This window comes from Poecile atricapillus, chromosome W, assembly GCF_030490865.1.
Source record: "Poecile atricapillus isolate bPoeAtr1 chromosome W, bPoeAtr1.hap1, whole genome shotgun sequence".
NCBI classification, from domain to species: Eukaryota; Metazoa; Chordata; class Aves; order Passeriformes; family Paridae; genus Poecile; species Poecile atricapillus.
The window spans coordinates 93,438,156-93,458,491 of record NC_081288.1 but is presented as its reverse complement, the minus strand read 5'-3'; positions in this window follow the sequence as shown (position 1 = coordinate 93,458,491).

Sequence of the window (20,336 nt, the reverse complement as noted above, 5' to 3'; positions counted from 1 at the left end):
CGTTGAGTCATTGTGTTTGGTGTGTGAATGAGTGAGACACACCAGAGGTGCGGAGCAAGTGTGGAGCTCTATCCGTGGTTCCAACCTCGGGCGACTGAGGCAGCTGCAGAAAAGCGAAGTGATTTGAGTAAGTGTGGGGCAAACCCTAGTGTGAGCAAGGAGTGTTATACTTGAATGCAGAGTGGTTAGCATTTGTTTTAACCGTGGATAGACAATTTGAGAGACTCCCTCTTGCAGTACAAATCCTGAGTATTCCAGAGGAGGTGAATGAGATAACTTGTCTTTGCGAACGATTTAGAGCTACCAGAGAATCAAAGGATTGGTATCTGGCTGAGTTTTATTGCAGTGTGGAGATTGTGAAAGACGTTGGTATTGTTGAAAATCTGAAGTTGGTGTGTGGAAAAGTCATATTGAGTGCCTGCAAATTGGGATTGTGTGTGGGAGGAGTACTGGGAAGAGACTGAAATTGTGTGAGAAGTTTGGGTGGAAACGGGACAGAACAAGAAGGACGAGATAATGGGAACTGGACAAAGTAAGGAGATCACTAAAGCAAGTCCGCTAAGTTGTATTATTGCACACTGGAAGGACATTGCTGGATGTGGGGGAACTGAGAACAAGAGAGATTTAATCAGGTTCTGTAAAGACTGGTGGCCACTATATAAATTGGATGAGGGAGCGAGGTGGTCACCTAGTGGAACTTTGGACTATAACATGCTATTGCAACTCATGCTATTTCATAGGAGGGCGAGTGAACAGAGGTATCATATGCTGATGTTTTTCTCCCTCTGAAATCACCCAGAATGGCAGAGGGATTGTGGGATCAGAATTCCATCTGACCCCCTGATATTGGCCTTAGAGAAGGAGAATAAAACTAAGAGGGGAAGGCTTAAGCGGTGTTGCTCGGCATGTAGCATAGGGCAAAGATGCACATAATCAGATAAGGTTTACCAGACTGTAGCCCAGTAGCCCAGGAACAAGATCTGGTGGATTATTTGCTTAAGCCTTCCCACATGAGACAAGAAAGGGATGAGGATGAAGATGTGGATTCAGAGGTTACAGACACCCCTCTGATTGCACACTGGACTAGACAACAGGCACACATATTACAGGCACCACTGCAAGAGGCAGTGGGACCAGAGGGAGGAGTGGTATTAGTTAAAGTTCCCTTCTCCACAGTTGATTTGGAGGCATGGGAAAAGGTTGCTAAAAATTACCGCAGTAATCCAATTAACACAGCTAAACGTCTGCAAGATGTAATAAAACAACACAATCCAGATTGGAGTGATATGCAATTATAATTGGATGCATGGACCTAGACAGAAAAACAATTAATTATAAAAACGGCAGGGGATCTGGCAGAAGATTATTATAAAACCCAACAATTATATATGAAAAATTATTTCCCACTTCAAAACCTGCAGTGAGACCCAAACAGATCAGCAGAATTGAAGAAATTAGAAAGCTATCTGGAGTGGATTGCAAAGGGGATGGAAAGAGCCATTCCCAAAACTATAAATTGGTTAGCTTTATATGCAATCAAGTAAGGGCCCTCTGAGACACCATCTGAATTCCTCGAAAAATTAAGAGATGCCATGCGTCGTCACATATCACTGGACCCTAGTGCCGCGGTGACGGAAAACCCGGAGCACTGCGACTTCTCTGGAGACAGCCCTGAAAAGCGCTGGGCCGAAGCACGTGCAAGCAGCTTCAGCCAGCCGAGTGATTTTAGCTCAGCTCAGCGGCGGCGGGCAGGCAACACAGGAAGCAGGGACAAGAAAGCTGGTCCAGCTTTCCGCTAAGCACAAACCTTTATTCAGGCAGAGCTTCGGTGAAGGGAGCTAGCAACAGCTAATCCCCCGAACAGGGGAAAACCCGGGATATTTATAGGAGAGGAGAGGGGCGGGGGGAAGCCCGAGATACCTGTATCGGGGTGGGACAGCAGGGGGGAACACCAATGGGGCACAACAGTTTAACATATCTAACTCAAAGAGCCCTGGGAGCGATACATTGTGTCTCTCTTACAGAGAAGTATCTTGTCTCCAGGGCAGAGCGAGGATCTTGGGCCCAGCGGGCTCTTCCATACCCACACCCTAGGTCTGAAGTAGGGATACAGCAGTGAGTTAATTTATTCCTGGGACAGTCTAAGGGTGACATAAAACGTAAACTTCAAAAGCTTAGAGGGACAGATGGAAGGAACTTGGAGATTTTGTTGGATGAGGCGTGGAGAGTTTTTAGTAACCGGGAAGAAGGATATAAACAGGGAATTAAGAAGTTGGTAGCTGCTGTTATTGGGAGGGAAATAGGGAAACGTGGACAGGGACCACCTAGACAAGGCCCGTCCTGGCTGGGCAGAGACCAGCGTGCAATCATTAAGAAATATGGTCACTAGAAAAATCAGTGCCCAGAATGAAGACGGGGTGACTTTCAGGAAAAGGGAGATGGGGAAAAAGGAAAAGTGATTGCATATGTAAAAGAAGATTGAAGAGGACCGGTAGATCTCACCCCAAAAGATCCACTGGTTATGAAATTGAAACTGGGGGGAAAAGGGAAAGAAGATAGACTGGGAGCTCCATACCCCTTATTGTCCCCAGTCAAGTGGCCAAGTGAAAAAAATGAATCATTTAATTAAACAGCAAATTGTGAGGTTAAGACAACAAGTTAATTTGCCCTGGCCTCAATCTCTCCCACTGACACTGATGCGGATCCGAACCAAGCTTAGTGTCAAAAAAAAAACCTAAGTCCTTTTGAAATGCTTTATGGGAGACCGTATGGCTTGCAAAAGGGATTGTCTACCCAAGTAGGGGAAGAGAAGCTAACTGCCTATATGATAGCCTTAAGCAAGCAGCTCAGAACCATTGAGAAACATGCAGATGGAGCCCGGAGCAGAGGGCTAGATGGGCCAGTGCATGACATACAGCCTGAAATTATGTGTATGTTAAGTCTCTTAGAGAAAAAAGTTTAGAGCCACAGTAAGAAAGACTGTTCCAGGTGCTCCTCACCACCTTCACCCCAATCAAGATCAAGGAACAGAGCACCTGAATTCACCATTCTCGAGTGAAGAAAGCTCCAGAAGCCCCTTAGAAAGTAACACTAGGTGACAATGAACTAAAACTAAAATTTACTCTAGTAAAATGAGTACATTGCGGTTGGGAGTATTCCATGATTTAGCTTGCAGAAACCTAGTCAATAGAATCATTCTGTTTGTGTTACTTGTAGCTATAAGTGTAATACAAGAATTGGAAAGCACCTCTAGCCAGAAAAATGCTGAATGGCCTTGGTCCCAAGCTTTCATTCAGTACACTGGATCCATGGGAAAATATTCTGATATAAAAGATTTAAACCTGTCAGCTGTGGTTATACATGAAAACCAAGTGTATGAAAAGCGAGAATGGCAAAGAGAAAAGTTGTGGTTCCTTCAAGAGACTATAAGAAAAGTAATCAGATTAAGATGCCGGATGATTAACGAGACTAACCATGAAAAAACAATTCAAATTAGTGTTTCAACTTATCCCACAGGCAAGCACCGATAAAATTTGTAATCATCTAAGTAAATTAAATTGTTGGTATAACTTCACATTAGTACAGACAGTAGATGTAGTTTGCCTGTGCAGTTGTAGTATTACTGGGCTCTCATTCAAATTTAAAATAAAAGCCATGCCTATTGCAACAACCAAAACAACTGTAACCCAAGCTCAGACCACACCACCTAAAATTAAGCCTAAAATTTATGAAGTTGGTTCCTATGTAATAAGGAATATGAGACAAAAACAGCTCTTATTTAACCCAGAGTGGTCTCTCAAGCGTATTGAATTACTAATGCAATCTAACATCTCTGAGATTCAGCCAGCCTGCTCCTCTTTTCTAAAGACATCATCTGGAAGCTGAGCAACATGGTTACAGAAACAAGTTTACTTCAGAGGCAGAAGACAAAGAGATTTAACTGGAATATTAGGAACAAGATTGGGGGTCCTAAATGGAATTGATTCAGAAATATTAATGAATAAATAAGCTGCTGCAACAGGTGATTTGACCAAACTAAAACAACCCTTACAATCCTCTTTATTAGCACTAGGAACTAACCAATGGCAAATTTCCAAAGTTTTACCAAAATGAGAAGAAAGTGAAGACCAAAACCAAAAACTAAAAATAAATGCACTTAATATGGCCCAAGACAATGTGTCCTTAACCCTCAGCTGCATACAGACACAATTATGAGTACAATCAATGGCTGCTTTAATAATAAGGTGAAACAAAGAAATTAAGAATTAGGAAGAAATGCTTGAAAGGGGTGTCAGGAAAATTAATCCACAAACACCAGAGGTTTATGTCCAAAAAGGAGACAGAGGAGTCCTTTTACTTTATTCTAATAAAGGGAGAGGCCATGGGGCATTCCCCTGGGGTCTCTCAAATTTTTGGAGGGTGCAGCCTCCTTTTATCCTAATTCCTGGCCGCTTGTCCCTTCTCTCTTTCCCCATAGGCTGAGGTACTTGAGAGGTACAGACTTCCTGGAACGCCTGATACCTGGGATACCTTCCCCCCCTCCCAATGCATAATCTTTTCTTAATTCTTAACTTTTGTGGAATTCATGGTGGTCTTTCAGTGCCTTTTTGATCTTTTAGTGGAATCCATCCCATTGTTTCTGTTGTCTCTCACTGATAGCTGCATCTTATCAGCAGACCCACAGCTTGTTTGTAAAGACAAACCTGTCATTCCTCTCAATCCCTCCTCTTTTAATTTTTGTTAATAATTGTCTTTAAAAACTTTAGTTATCATTGACTTAATTTCTTTTTCTTGGGTCTTTATTTGCAGTGGCATTACTCTGCCCTTTTGTAGCTATCTCTGGGTTAGTAGGCACGGCTACTACCTGCATCTTTTTGATCACATGTTGAATGAGTTGTATTAAGCAAGGGATCATGCATGGTAAAAAGATTAGACTTGCTACAACACATAGGAGGAAAAAAAGCATTTGTTTGACCCATAGGCCACCAGGTAACCATGAAAACATGTCTCATTCTCATCCTTTCCATGTTTGGACCGGTACATGGGCTAACTTTTTTATTCCTTTTGTTATTTGTTTTACCACTTTTCCATTGTCATCTATTTGCAAACAGCAGTTTGAGTCATTAAATTTTCCACACACCCCCCCTTCTTCTGCTAATAAATAGTCTAATACCATCTGATGTTGAAATATTGCATTTCTCATCTGAGTAGACTGGTCAGCAAGAAGGTCAAGAGCTGTAGCTGGCTGGTTGATTATTATTTCAAAGACAGCTCGCAACCTAATTATCCGATTTAGATTATAAATGGGTTCTCTGGCACCTGATATTAATTCATTTGGGTTCCAGGTAGCTGGTCCATAGTGTTGTATGATTCGTTCAGGTGGCCATTCATCTTTTCTTCACTTTTGGGTGCTCTTTTCAACCAGGGATGTATCAATGGACCGCTTTTCTCTAATTAGATCATCATATACTTTGATTCCTAACTGATTTCCTTGAACTTGTGGTAGCAGAAAGAACAATGGTCTAATATACCTCACATAACATATCCCTGACCAGTTTGGGGGTAGCTTGCGGTAAGCATTTTGGCCACAAATTTAGTAATGCTCCTTTAGAGCCCAGGTCCCATTAGCGAAGGGACCTTTCTAATTCTCATCATCAACTGGTGGGTCAAAATACAGCTTGCTTCCAGGGCCTAGTGGTCCACCAACAATAATTGCTTCGCCATAAGAATCACAATATTGACATTTCTAAGCTCTTACATGAGGTTTCCACTTGCAATCACATCCCAGATCTGTTTTATTAGATCTGGACCAGAACTTACTGAAAAGGGTTCGAGTTCCATTCCGGTGTTGCCATTTCCACTGATAGTCTCGGACAACCTGTGTCTTACTTGTGGAATTATCCCGGGGGCAGCTTAAAAATAAAGGGTCAAAAAACTTATCCTTCCCCACTGCTTTACAGCCTTCAAAATCTTTTTGGTAATTATGGAAGGAACACTTTACCCAGCTACCATTAGTGAGCTTAACATGCGTTTGATTCCATCTGCCTTGATATCTGGAACAGTCACAAGGAGGGCATTTGGGGGTCCAACAATCTAAACTTAAAGTCCAGTCACAAACACTCTTTTCCACATATGTGCTTCCTGTTCTGTTTAGGCAATAAATGCCTCTTTCAGAAGAATGAAGCTGCCATGGACTTCCTTCTTTGTCCCAAAATCCTGTTCTATTATGGACTTCACTCAGGGTGCTAACCCACCATTTAGGCTCGACTGGGCTGGCCACCCATGGCCAGCTTTCAGATCTCCCTTGCCCCCCGCAGACCCAACAGTTCCTAAGGTTAAAGGTCTTTGCTACTTGTTCTCCTAAAGTAGAAAATTATTTTCCCATTTTAGACCCCAACTTAACTGAAAATATAAAGGTAAAATTATTAAGAGAAACATTCTAATAGTGTTATAATCTAATTTCTAATTTTCAATTTCACGTTGTCTTTTACACCACCTGTGGCAAGTGAAAGCACAGAAACAGCTTAGCATAAAGAAAGCAATGACAGCATGGATTGGCTCCCAGTGTCTGGAGATCTGAGAGTAGGGATGCTCATACAATTTCAGCAGTCAGTCTATGGGTAGGCAGGGCTTCCCTCGATGTCGACGCACCGGCTACTGCTCCAGTCCACTCCTGCGAAGTGTCAGTCGCGGCTTCCCATCCTTCTCCTCCAGCTGAGGTGTCCAAATCTCTGGAGCTTTAGAGACCTTGACTTGAGTGTGATGTGTCCACCCGTGTTCAGCTGTCTTGACGGCTGTTTCTGTAGTCAGCAACACCTGGAAAGGTCCACGCCACTTAGCCACTAGGGGTGCTTCTTTCCACTCTTTAACTAGGACCCAGTCTCCTGGTTGGATATTATGCACAGCAAAGTCCAAAGGCAGGGTCTGTGTCAGCTGAGTTTCCTGTCGAAGAGATTTCACAAGAGACAGTATCCGAGCCACATACTGTTTTAGATATACATCACTTATCTCTACCCCCGCCCCAGGCTGAGAATTACAAGGATAAGGAATTCCAAACATCAATTCAAAGGGAGATAGTTGAATATCTTCCCTGGGTCTGGCTCTTATTCTTGCTAAAGCCAGTGGTAAGAGCCGCAGCTATGGCATTTTCATTTCTATCACTAGCTTTAGAAGATGTTTTTTTTATCTCTCCATTCATCCTTTCAACCTGGCCTGAGCTTTGGGGATGCCAGGGAGTGTGGAGGTTCCATTGTATCCTTAAAGCAGTCATGACTCCTTTAGGAATTTTTCCAGTAAAACGAGTTCCTCTATCTGAGTCTATTGCTTCCACTATCCCATATATTGGAATTATTTGTTCCAAAAATACTTTAATAACTGACCCTGTGGTTGCTGACACAGCAGGGAAGGCTTCTGGCTATCCTGTTAATTGACATACTATTACCAAAAGATATTTAAATTTCTTCAGCCGGGGCATCTCAGTAAAATCCACTTGGCATCTTTGGAAGGGACTACAGCCCAAGGCCTCCCCACCCTGGCCAGTTTCTTTGTAACTTTGTTATTTGTCTTAGCACAAATCAAACAACCATCAACAGCTCGTTTTGCCAGAACAAAAAGACCCACAGCAGTATACATCTTGAGGAAGGTCTTTGCTATCCCTCGGGGGCCTCGGCACCTCCCCCATGAAGCTGCTTTAACAACTGCGATGTCGGAGCTCTCGGCATCTGCTCACTATCCCTTGCAAACTAACCACCTCCCTTTCCCTCTGCCCCACTCTCCACAACTATCTCAAGGTCCTTGAGTGAAAAAGACAACTTTTCTGGCAAGGGGGCAGCCACTGGGAGCAAGGGAAATATGTTAGAAACTTCCGGCAACAATGCAGCTTTTCGCTTCTTCATCAGCTAGTCTGCTTCTCCTTGCCTCTTGAGCACCCTGCCTGGTGCCTTCTAATGTGCATCATTGCTACTTCTTTTGGCAAATTCACCACCTCCAACAGGCAGGAGATTAAATTCTCATGAACTAACGTCTTTCCTTTGCAGGTTAATAAACTTTTTCTTCTCACAGTTTCTCAAATGCATGTATCACTTCATATACATATTTAGAAACAGTAAAAACATTTACTGTCTTGTCTTGGTATAATTCACAGCCACTCACAAGAGCATACAGCTCTGCGTCTTCCTTCTATCACTTGAAGACCCATCAATAAACACGTTTTCTCCTTCAGGCCATGGAATGTCTCGCAAATCATTCCTTGCCCTAGTTTGTAGATCTATTACTTGAATACAATCATGGAATTTGCCTTGGCTCTCTTCTTCAGGGCCATTCAAACAGGAGGCTGGGTTAAGGAAAGAAACAAAATACTTTCCTTTAAAATTTTCCTATAACTTCTACAGAGGAAGTGCATGACAAATACTCAGGCCTTCCATAGGACACTATTTTTACAAGGTTGCAGTTACAGAATTTGCTTTAAGGCTACAACAAACCACAGACTGGTGGGGGTGTTCCCTACAAGGTATGACCTGCAGCATTGGCTTCATAACTGAAATTTGCTAATTCTGGCTTTTTACAACAAAACATACAAAAAGCAGAGGGGTGTGGTCCCCTCCAAACTGGAGCCATTCTGCACAAAACTTCATGTAGACAAATTAATTAAATCTCCAAATTAATTTACTACAATTTTTACAATTCTTTCGGAGAAAGATGTGTTCAAACTTCTGAGCCTAAAGAAGAAACCACAATTTTCACAACTCTTTTGAACGAAAAAAATCTTTAGACAATTTTCCCCCTCGGGGATAAAAATTAAGGTGAATCGAGAGGTCTTTGTTTTTACTAAGACACACACCTCTCCTCGATCCAGACTCACTTTAAAAGTTGACAACGGCTCTAGGTTGGTGGATATAATGAGAGCCTTTGACACTCTTAACAATCCATTTCTCTTATCTTCTGGACTTTCTCTACAATCCAGCTGTTTTTGGCTTTTTTTGCAGACATTGCCGTTTTCAATGTCCTACGCCCTGAAGGCAGCACACTAATCCTTTCTCAACCACTGTTTGGCTTGGGTCTCCCCTGCTGGGGAGAGAAATCCTCTGCCACTTCCTTGTGCCCGATCCCATCCCCTCTGTCCCAGGGGACCCCTTGGACCTTGCGGTTTTTCCCTCTTTGGCCTGAAAAAGGCCATCACCTTCGCCTTTCCTCCTTGTGCTCACTCTATTTACCACACACCGAATACCAGAGCCAGTTCCTGTCCTGCCACATTGTCCAAACAACTCCTCCCCGCTCCAGTGTTCCCGGCCGGGAACGGCCGGCAGCACCACAGGCGGCCAGGGCATCCTGCAGCCTCAAAGGGCCGGCAACTGCTGCTGCCCCTGCCCGGGGCCGGTGGGGTCAGGCACCGCCCAGTGCTGAGTCCCAGCAGCCTCACAGGCCCCCAGCCAGTGCTCCTGGTCCTGCAACTCCACTCCTGGTCCCTGCTTCAACATATCTCTTCACACTCTCCATTAACCAATTCTGTTCCAGCACACCAACACAATCCATCCATCTCCTGTTGTCAAAGACTCTTTCTTGACTCCCCTTATTGTCCCCCCCACCCCGGGCATAGATTCTCGAGATCCTTTCTAGTTCTAGGGAGTGATATGATATGCTGCTCCCTTCCCCCTACACCACTGCTATTCTCAGGTGGAGCTGTAGGAACAGCATTTCCCTGATCCCTTTGCTCTGGAAGGTGAGGATACAGGGACCTGCAGCTGGCCTTGGGTCAGCTGGTAACACCAGAGGACAAGACGGGGGAAGGTGCTGAAAAACATCCCAGTCTTCACCATTTTCCTCTTCCCCCCCTTTTTCCTTTTCTTTTTTTTTTTTTTTCTTAACACATAGATTTCTCCTGATGCTTGTTTAAACCATATTAATCCACATTCTCTTTTAATCCATCCTTTCCAATTCTCCTCTAGATACCTCCACAGAATTCGACACAAATGAATTCTATCTGTGTCGCTGCCCGCTCGGCCCCTTTTTGCCTCGGCTAGCTGTGGCCGATGTCAGCGGCAGGAGTGGGGAACCAGGTAAGCACTGCGAGGCTCAACCTGGAACCTCCAGAGCTCCTCTGCGCTCTGGCGTCGTGGCTCGCAGGGCGACACGGGTTGTGACGAAGGGAGAAAGAGTGCTCAGGCTCTCCCTATTTCCCAGGAACAAGTTTATTCCAACAGGTGCAGGGCTGGGATCACAGGGGAGAGGTCTGAGCCGAGACCCTGGGCACCCCCATGCGCCAGGTTTTAAGGACCGTGGGCGGCTCGTATGGTGACCAATGGGACAACAGCAACGGAGGGGTTAAGGGTGGGGATTACAATATGCAGGACCAATGGTAGGGACCCGGGGGGGGGGGAAAGCAGCTGTACAATCAATAGGGCGTCGAGGAAGGGATGATAGGCAAGGAAAGAACTGGAACAAAAGGTGGGGGTTCACATAGATTGACAGGGCTTAGGGGCAGGATTAGGGTGATGGATGGGGAACAATCTGGAAAAATGGGAAGGGTTTACCATGATGGGCACCTGGGGACAAACCATTCTTTATGACCGGGGAGCAACTGGGGTAAACCACCTCTGAACTTAATAAAACCAAGCAATATGGGCGGCAACATCTCCCCCTTTCCTTTTAAGAAACAGAGGAAGGCGTGGGGTCTAGGGGAGCAGAGGGTACAGCAAACCATTCAGGAGCGGGAGAGGGAAGAGGAGGAGGAGGGGAAAGAGGGTTTACATCAACATAGTTAACTTGCCGTGGGGGGGATAACAAAGAAAGGATAAATTGAATTAAACACTTCCGCAACACCGCAAATGTACCTAAAATAATAAAAAAAATTACAAAAACAATCTATAATATGGTCCTTATAACAGAAGAGAGCCATCCGGAGACACCCCATCCTGCAGGAGCACGGTGGCCAGTGCGACGTTCGGGGTGGTCATCCTTCTGATGGCTCTCTAAAATTAAAGGAAAACAAATACTTCAGTTAACATAAAGGGAGAGCAAAAAATCAATAGAGAAAAGGGGTTCGAGACATTCCTCCTCCTCGTCGTCTTCGGGGGTTACTGGGGCGGCCTGCACGGACGCAGCGACATCCTCTTGCTCATCTGGTGGCCTGGTAGGATGTTTTGGGACATAAGGTTTCACCCACTTTTGTGGGATCCACCTTAGTCCCTGGGGCGAGGAGACGCAAGCGTAACCTCGCCCCCAGGTCACCAGATCGAATGGACCCATGATCTTTTGGGTTTCTGGGTCTCGGACCAGCACTGGAGGGCGATGTTGGAGCTCGTAGTTGCTGGTGGAGTTAAAGTGCAGTGCCACTGGAGGATTGGGATTAGTATCGGTACAGTTCAGAAAATTGATAGTAAACAGCGCCTTTGATAGCCTATCCTGAGGGGCGCAACCTTTCATTGAATCCCATTGACGTTTTAGGACGCGTTTGAGCGACTGGTGGGCTCGCTCTACAATCGCTTGGCCGGTGGGGGAGTGTGGGATGCCTCTCTTATGTGTCACTCCCCAACTCTGCAGGAATTCTTCCAGTTTCCTGGAAATGTATGCTGGGCCATTATCTGTCTTTAGCTCTTTGGGGACCCCCAGCACAGAGAAAGCCTGCATGAGGTGTTTGCAGACATGCTCGGCTTTCTCTCCTGTGTGGGCAGAAGCAAAGACTGCCCCTGAGAAAGTGTCTATGGATACATGTACGAATTTCAGCCCGCCAAATTCGGGAATGTGAGTTATATCCATCTGCCACACCTCACAGCTCCCCAGGCCTCGAGGGTTCACCCCCGCCCCTAGAGAGGGCATGACAGTGGTCTGGCAATGGGGGCATGTGGCCACAATGGCTCTGGCCTGATCCCGCCGCAGGTGGAATTGGCGGACCAGGCCAGGCACATTCTGATGGAACATTTGGTGGCTCAGCTTAGCTTGTTGGAACCGATCGGGGAGCTGAGCCATGGAAACAGGGGCAGCGAGGGAATCAGCCATCTGGTTTCCCTCGGCTACTGGGCCGGGGAGATCTGTGTGCGACCTCACATGCATCACGAAAAATGGTTGCTTCCTGTGGGAAACAGTATATATTAATTTAGAAAGCAACTCGAACAATTTTGGGTTAGAGACCTCCTTCAGGGCAGCGTGTTCTGCTCTGGCAACCACCCCTGCAACATAGGCCGAATCAGTGACTAAATTGAAAGGTTCAGAGAACCTCTCAAAGGCCCTGACGACTGCATCCAACTCAGCAACCTGTGGAGATCCCTCCACATATTGAACATCTGCTTCCCACTGCTGAGTCTCAGGATTTCTCCAAGTCACCACAGACTTGTGAGATGCCCCGGATGCGTCAGTGAACACAGTCAGGGCTTTGAGGGGCTTCCTGCTCCGTACTTCTTTTGGAATTGGTTCGAATTTGGAATTGAAAAATTTGTGGGCAGGGGCATGAACAGAGACCTGGCCCTCAAAACTATCTAAAGCAATCTGGAGTGTCTCATTTTCCCGAAGTAACTGATTAAACATCTCTTTTGTCAGCTTATCTGGGGACTCTTTGTCCCGAGACAAGCTGACTGGTACCCGAATGCATGCAAAGTCGCACCCAGCCATCTCCCGAAGCCTGGCCCGAGCTCTCCCGATGAGCTGAGCCATCAGCTCCTGTGGCCGGGTGACACTTTTGGACCTTTGATGGCTCAAGAAAACCCACTCTATGATTAAGAGGGGATCCTTTGAGCCCTGGTCCCACTGAAAAATCAGCCCACTGAGGTGTGGCATTCTCCCGAGCACAATAAACTCAAAAGGCAGGGTCGGTTCGTACCGATGCGCCTGTCTTTCAACAAGGGCCTCTTCTACTTTCTCCAGGGCTTTCCTCGCTTCTGGGGTCAGGGTCCTGGGAGAACTCAGCTCCTTCTCCCCCTTCAAAAGTGTGAAGAGGGGGGCTAGGTCTTCAGTGGAAAGGCCCAGCCAAGGCCTGACCCAGTTTAAGGTCCCACACAGCGAGTGAAGGTCTGACAAGGTTTTCGGATTGCTGTTTATTGCCAATTTTTGAGGCACAACGGTCCTCTCAGCAATCCGCAGACCCAGATACTTCCAGGGTGGCATCCGTTGAACTTTATCCTCCTGGAGTTGAAAGCCTGCAGATGTTAAAGCCTTAACCACTCGGTCAAGTGATCGGGTGAGCAGATCGTCATGGGGGGCGCACACTAGGACATCATCCATATAGTGATGGATGATGACCTCCCCCATCTCTTTGTGCACGGGAGACAGCAATGAGGAGACATACCACTGGCAGATGGTGGGTGAATTCTTCATGCCTTGTGGCAACACCCGCCAGTGGAATCTCCTCATTGGGGCTTCTCGGTTGAGGGTGGGCACCGAGAAGGCAAACCGTGGGGCGTCATCAGGGTGCAAGGGAATTTGAAAGAAGCAGTCTTTTATATCAATTACGGCCAGATCCCAATTTCGGGGGAGCATCGTTGGGGTAGGCATTCCTGGTTGGAGGGGCCCCATGTCAACAATGATCTTATTGATGGCACGAAGGTCGTGAAGGAGCCGCCACTTGTCTTTCCCCGGCTTCCGGATAACAAATACCGGGGAGTTCCAAGGGCTGGTAGTCTCTACAATATTACCTTTTAATAATTGCTCCTCCACGAGCTCGTTGAGCGCCCTTAATTTGTCTTTTCGAAGCGGCCACTGATCAATCCAGATTGCTTCATCAGTGGTCCAATCAAGTTTTTGGAAGGGGCGCTCTACAGTGGCCGCTATTAAAAATCCCGAGGGGTTTTCGGGATTTCAATCTTTACCCCCCATTGTGACATAAGGTCTCTCCCCCACAAGGGAACCTGAAAATCCGCAACAAATGGGCGCAGGTTTGCCAATTGCCCATCCGGCCCCATAATTTGCACTACGCTCCTTGATACTTGCGCTAATTGAGTACCCCCTATACCCTGAATTTTCCCTGCCACAGGTTGCAGCTCCCAATGTGACGGCCATCTCCTCTGGGGGATGATCGTCACATCTGCCCCCGTATCAAGCAGACCCTTCAGATGGACAGATTCCGCACCCTGCTTGATGCTGCAATCGATGATGGGTTTGTCCTCACCCACTATTTCTGTCCAGTAGACGCCTGGTGCGTGGTCGTCCACTGGGACTCCCTCCGGGACAGGAATGTATTGGGCTATGATTTGCCCCTTTGGGAGAAAATATGGTGGGTGAATGCAGCGCGCTAAGAGGAGGAGATCTTCCGGACCCTCTGGGAAGGTGATCGGGGAGATCTCAATCTCTGGGGGTGTGTGTTTAGTGTCCCCGATGGCGATGTACTTACAGTCACATCCAGTGTTTTTCTTGCCTCCCTCCAGTGGATCCACAGCAACTACTGTCCAGTGCTGGGTTTGAAAGAGGATGTCCTTGGTGGTGGTTAGATGTCGCGTCCGGTTGGGTGTCCAAGCCTGATGTAAAAAGCCCCCCTCCCCCGCAAGACCTGCCCCATTTATCGCTTCGCGCGGGGCAGGCTCGCGCAGCTCCCCTAGTTTTTTTTCATTATTGTATTGTTTGCCCTCGCCCCCGCACTGCTCCCTTGGCTAGGATGCCCTGCCGGGCAGTCCCTAGCTAGATGTCCAGGTTGCCTGCAGCGGAAACACAGTGGTTGACGCGCTGGTGATGGTGGAAACTGCGTCACTGCTACAGTAGGCGCTCGTCTCAACTGTTGCGGTGGGATGGCTCTGGACATCCCCATCATCGGCACCTTCCTGGAGCAGGCTTCGATGAGGATGTCTAGTGTCGGGGTTGGGTAGAGAGGCAAACTGAAAATTATCTGTTTACAAATGTCATTGGCATTGGCTTTTGCCACTTCTAATACAAGCTGTTCTTGTAGATTTGCCTCTTCTACTTGCTTCTCTGCCTGGGCTTGCAATCTATTGATAAACTTATTAAAAGGTTCATTAGGGAGCTGGAAAATACTCATTAAATTTATCTGGGGTCCCTCCTCAGGTAATGTATTGAAAACCTTTTCTGCGGCCTCCATGACTTTAATCAGGACAGGCCGGGGTAATACCCTGGCCTGCTCCTCTGGCTTGTCCCAATTTCCCTCACCGCACAAGTGATCTAAAGTCAGAGGGACTCCATCTATACATCCATCAATACTGTGCAAGAGGCTTGGAAGGATGGTCTCTAATGATCTCTTCCACCCCTGTTTCCACAACCTGAAGTCAGCTGTGGAGAGGAGGCAGGAAAACAGCTCCTTCAGATCACTGGGCACCATTTCGTTCGCAGAAAAGGTAGCTTTTAATAGACCTTTAAAATATTCACTACCCCTCCCGAACTCCTTCTGTGCCTTGCACAGCTCCCTCTTAATTTGGAAGGAGAGGGCTTCCCATTCCCGGGACCGCCCACCCCTTCCACGAAAAGTCACCGGTGCGGCAAGGGGGATTTCTACCTGTTCCGGGTTCTGGCTTCCAGGCTTACTACCTCCAGCTCCCAAAGCATGGGAACCGGGTGTGGGACCGTGGGAACCGGAAGAAAGGGCGTGGGAACCAGGAGCCGGAGGGGGCGGGACTGGAGGACCGACTGAGGAGGAGGGCAAGGGGGAGGAGCGGCAATCAGAAAAGGCGGGGTTTAGGTGCATGACTTCAGAGGGGCCCGCCCCTGAGGAGGAGGAGGTTTTCGAGGGGAACTGGGTGGAGTTAGGGTAGGGAGAAAGGGTGGAGCCAGGGAGGAAAGGGTTGTTCTTGGGGGTCTGAAAGGGATTATGGGGAGAAGAGGCACAAGGGAAGGTCCCAGCCATGTGGTCCCCGCCATCTTGTGCCCTCCGGGAGCCCTTTTGAGGGTTAGGAGAGGGGTAGGGGAACACAGGGGAACATTTGAAACTGGGGGAAACTGAGGCACGGGGATCTGAGGGTGAAAACTGGGGACTTGCAACCTGGGAAATGTTTAGCTGAGGGTTTGTAACTGGGGAGACGGGGGAATGGAAAAGTGCTCTGGTAACTTGGCCAGGGCTACCAGGGCAGGGGTTCTGGGAGAGACGTGGGGAGCCAGGCATCCTGTTACCCTTGGGGGAACCCTGAACAGGGCAACCTGCACTGCAGGTCGCTCCGCAGGTCTCCCTCAACTCGGGATCAGGGGGAGAGGAATACGGGGATGGGAAAACTGGGGAAACTGGGGCAGTTTGTGGCTGTTGCTCCTGCATTTTTTTTTCTTTTATTACGGCAGACTGAATTAAGATAAACAATGTTACAAATTTGTCAGCCGATGTATCTCCTTCATTCACTAACTCTGTTAACTTTGTTCCGACTTCATTCCAAAACTCTACGGTGTTTGCTCTGTCTGGGGTGAAGTTGGGGAAATGCAGGAACAGCCATCTCACAAACTGTTTCACCCTCCCACGAGAAAACCGTCTACTCTCTCCTTCAAGGGTACCCACAACTTGGTAGAAAACTCTTTTTTGCTGTGCTGACAGACGTGCGCCCATCTTTCTAACCCCAGTACAGCAGTTCCCACCACCCCCTGCAGCTAAAGGCACACGTAACAAAGTACGGGTCTGAACCGGGCTACCCCACACTCCCTCCCCGAGGGATTCTCAACACACAGCAGGGGGAGCTGCACACACTTGCACACCCCCTCGTCCCCCACGTGGGGCTACTCACCCAATTCCGGACCGGTGCTGCAGGAGACGTCCACAAACCCCGAGGCGATCGTCGGCACGTCGACGGTTGCCACCTCGATCCCCGGGAGCGGCACTCGACAAAAATGAGTCTGCTCTACCGGGGTAGCTGCCGCTCACAGTCTTTTGTAAAATCCACACAAGTGCGTAGATTCACCGACTTCTCCGGGGGTCTCCACGCCTCACGAGAGGCCCCGCGTTGAGCGTCATCTGTCGCTGCCCGCTCGGCCCCTTTTTGCCTCGGCTAGCTGTGGCCGATGTCAGCGGCAGGAGTGGGGAACCAGGTAAGCACTGCGAGGCTCAACCTGGAACCTCCAGAGCTCCTCTGCGCTCTGGCGTCGTGGCTCGCAGGGCGACACGGGTTGTGACGAAGGGAGAAAGAGTGCTCAGGCTCTCCCTATTTCCCAGGAACAAGTTTATTCCAACAGGTGCAGGGCTGGGATCACAGGGGAGAGGTCTGAGCCGAGACCCTGGGCACCCCCATGCGCCAGGTTTTAAGGACCGTGGGCGGCTCGTATGGTGACCAATGGGACAACAGCAACGGAGGGGTTAAGGGTGGGGATTACAATATGCAGGACCAATGGTAGGGATCCGGGGGGGGGGAAAGCAGCTGTACAATCAATAGGGCGTCGAGGAAGGGATGATAGGCAAGGAAAGAACTGGAACAAAAGGTGGGGGTTCACATAGATTGACAGGGCTTAGGGGCAGGATTAGGGTGATGGATGGGGAACAATCTGGAAAAATGGGAAGGGTTTACCATGATGGGCACCTGGGGACAAACCATTCTTTATGACCGGGGAGCAACTGGGGTAAACCACCTCTGAACTTAATAAAACCAAGCAATATGGGCGGCAACATATCTGTTCCATAAGATGGCCACATAAGTCCATTCGGCAACTTATACTCTGGCCATACATAATAACAATATTTTACCATCATCTCCATAGTTACTTCTGGGTGAATGCACAATCTGTCCCAAGATCTCAGCATTCTCCCCAAGGGACTCTCCAGGGGTATTGTGGGATCGTCATCCCTTTTGCCAGTACCCCTTCCCGGCTGTACCCTTGCAACCCTCCATGGGTGCCCTGTTTAGCCTGTGCTACCCTCCATGGGTGCCCTCCCAGGCTTGCCTGTGCTACCCTCCCTGGGTGCCCTCCCAGGCTTGCTCCCCGAAGATCCCATTTTACTCACCGGTGAGATTTTCAGTGGTCCTTCCCTGTGGACTCTTCACGGACCCCCCTGGTCCGCCACTCGTCTGTCTCCTGGACAGTCTCGGAAACCCAATCAATCGCCCGGTGCCGGCGGCCACCAAGGGGAGCTGATCACCAAAACTGGGTGAGGCGCGCCTTCAGCTCCGCTCACTGCCCGCCGCCCCGGATGTTGGAAATCTCCCGGACGAGCCCCCAAAAATTGTCAGGAAAATTAATCCACAAACACCAGAGGATAATGTCCAAAAGAGAGACAGAGGAGTCCTTTTACTTTATTCAAATAAAGGGAGAGGCCATGGGGCATTCCCCTGGGGTCTCTCAAATTTTTGGAGGGTGCAGCCTCCTTTTATCCTAATTCCTGGCCGCTTGTCCCTTCTCTCTTTCCCTATAGGCTGAGGTACTTGAGAGGTACAGACTTCCCGGAATGCCTGATACCTGGGATACCTTCCCCCCCTCCCAATGCATAATCCCTTCTTAATTTTTAACTTTTGTGGAATTCATGGTGGTCTTTCAGTGCCTTTTTGATCTTTTAGTGGAATCCATCCCATTGTTTCTGTTGTCTCTCACTGATAGCTGCATCTTATCAGCAGACCCACAGCTTGTTTGTAAAGACAAATCTGTCATTCCTCTCAGGGGTGTCTGACAAAACCCAGACCCTGACACCCTAATCCACAAGAACAGGAAAAAGAGTGAGACTGCAAGTTAAGATAAGGAGGTGGAATACACAAACAAGATGCAAAGACAAAGGCACCACAGGATAAAGGAGATTCCTGGACCCTAAGGAAGAAACGGATTTGAAGTCCCAAAAAGTGGCCAAAGGACTGAAAGGGGCACAGGGCTAATTGTAATATGAAGTGAAGACAGGCGGGGTTAGGAAATTAATATGTATTAGGCGTATCGTGTAAACCTGGTCTGTAAAGGATAAAAAGGGAAAACCCAATCAAAAAGGTGTGCATGTTTTTTGGAGGAGATATCCCCCATGCACCTCAGCACTGAATAAATTCATACCTGCTCTTATAACTACTCTGCGAGTTATAGGGTTCCTTTTATTCCGCAAATCATTGGGAAGGAAATGAAAGTGCTTTCCCAATTGAGATTTGGAAGATTGTCTAGGACAATGCAAACAATTTAAAAAGGAAACTTCAATCCTGGTGGACCTTGGTAAATTTTACTTATGACTCCACCACCCAGACCGCTACTGCTTTTGTACTAACTATACGTAATGCCACAATTTACAATATCCACCCTATTATTGCATTAGGATTGAATCATGAAAGGACAGTGCTCTACCCCTCAGAGCATAGAGCATAGGCCCGAATGATAAATGAAAAATGGCAAACTGTAAATTTGGAATCTTGTGTTACCCAAGAACAACAAGGGTTTATCTGTGAGACTAACACAATTGATGCATTAGATATATGTCTGAACACCGAGCAAAACATTTGCCACTTTGAGATTCATCCAGATACTGATCAAAAAACTGGACTTATATATCTTGGCCTAGGCTGTGTATGTTTAAAAACTGCTTGTGTTTCCATAGAAATAGATGATAACAATGTAACCTTACCTACTAAAAATCATTCTAATTTCTGTATTTGTAATTTTATTAAGATAATAAAGTGTTTTTTCATATGTGGCACCAGCTACATCCCACCAATTGATAAGATCTAACTACACAATGTGCCATAAATTATCACCTACACCCATTGGAATGAACCTTATATTAATAAGACAGCTAATGAACCACCAAGACTTGGCAAAAATCCTAAAGGAGATGCGGGAAAATGGGCAAAAGACTCTGGTTACTGTCTATAATGATATAAAAGAAATAAGCAAAGTATTACAAAGAGTGAACCAAGACACAAATCATCACTGGTGAGATGCACTTTTTGGATGGTCACCGACCGCAACTGGGATTTTGAACACACTTTGCCATCCTGTTATTGTCATACTGACATTAGTAGGTGTAAGTCTGGTGCTATCTATTACAATGCTTGTTTAGAATTACAAGATGTTAAAAGGGATTGTGAAAAACGAGATTCACTTAATAAATTATAAAAAGTTTAATATAAACAAAAAGACAATTAGGAGATAAAGGAAATAAAGCAAAGGGTTAAAACGGCCGGGTGCCCTAGCACCTTGCCAGGAACACGCCTGGTATCTTGGGAACATCTTTTTATTCCCTCCTGCTGTGAGGGTTTAATGAATATTCAAACTTCTCTAAGAAGCATTTTGCATGGTTATGCCCTGAACCCGCCTCTTCAGAGCATGCTTCGTAAGGTTTTTATTTTTGCTGATCATCATTTTATTTGAATTGGATTTCCTTTCTTTGCAAGCGATCAGTGCTGATAACAGTCTGGGTCCCTTCCTCCGGCCACTGGTGACAGCTGGGCTTCAGGTCCTTCCGCTGCCAAGGGCCTGGTCCTGGCTGCTGATAACAGCCTTGTCTCCATTGTTCTTCCGCTGATAACAGCTTG